This window comes from Octodon degus, unplaced genomic scaffold, assembly GCF_000260255.1.
Source record: "Octodon degus isolate 3935 unplaced genomic scaffold, OctDeg1.0 scaffold00037, whole genome shotgun sequence".
NCBI lineage: Eukaryota > Metazoa > Chordata > Mammalia > Rodentia > Octodontidae > Octodon > Octodon degus.
Genome location: NW_004524613.1, coordinates 8,290,511 through 8,291,561, shown reverse-complemented (window position 1 = coordinate 8,291,561; position 1,051 = coordinate 8,290,511). Strand labels below are relative to the sequence as shown.

Genomic DNA, 1,051 nt, shown 5'->3' with positions numbered 1-1,051 from the left:
TTCCATCATCTCTGACTTTATAAGCCATCAGCCAGGCTGTTTGTCTTGCCTCTGACAGGGCTTGGCTCTGCGGGCAGGAGGGTCGTGCAAAGGTATGGCTGGACTCAAGGGCAGGTGTCCACCCCACTTGCCGCCAGAGTCTCAGACTTGTCCCTGGTGCACTCAGAAAACATTGTTTCCCCTGGGGTAGAGGTCCAGAGGTGAGGCAGAATGGGAGGGGACATTCTGATTACTTATTTATTTAGCAAACATTAGAGATTATCCCTACTGTGTCTAGTCTTAGGCACAGCTGCAGCCACACGAATGGGCCAAGCACAGTCCTTGCCCTTGAGAGCCCAGTGCAGTGTAGGTGTGGAGAACAAGTCATGTCAATAGACTGTTCCAGCACAGTGTGGCTGGGGCAGTCTGTCTGGGGATTGTGGGAACATAGAGGAGAACAGGAACACAGGGAAGGCTTCTTGCAGAGGTGGTATCGGAGCTGAGACCTGTAGGACAAGGAGGAAAGGCCAAAGAGTGACAGTGAAAATGAAGCCTTCAACTCTCTGGGCTTTGGCCTCCTCATGTCAACATGGCTAAACTTAGCAAAAAGGTCGGCATTGTCAGTAAATACGGGACTCGCTATGGTGTCTCACTCCAAAAATGGTGAAGAAGATTGAAATCAGCCAGCACGCCAAGTACAACTGCTTCTTCTGTGGCAAGAGCAAGATGAAGAGGCAGGCCGTGGGGATCTGGCACTGTGGTTCCTGCATGAAACTGTGGCTGGTGGTGCCTAGACCTACAATACCACTTCTGCGGTCACAGTCAAGTCGGCCATCAGAAGATTGAAGGAATTGAAAGACCAGTAGAAGTTCTTACTATTTGAAACATCCCTAACCTATGATAAATGGGTTAATTTATGTTGAAAAGAAAAGAAAGCCTTCAGAAGTGTCCTTCCTTCCTTCCTTCCTTCCTTCCAGTTTTGGCTACCTAAAAGCACCCAGGGATAGGAGTAAGCAAAGGCCAGAAAAGGAAGGGAATCTTGGACCGTGCCAAGGAAATGACATGGACATCG

The 1,051-nt window shown here is 49.3% G+C and overlaps 1 pseudogene; it reads left to right on the top strand.

Annotated features, from left to right (window-relative positions):
• The first annotated feature begins 568 nt into the window (after positions 1 to 568).
• LOC111816662 lies at positions 569 to 845 on the top strand (annotated as a pseudogene).
• The last annotated feature ends 206 nt before the right edge of the window (positions 846 to 1,051 follow it).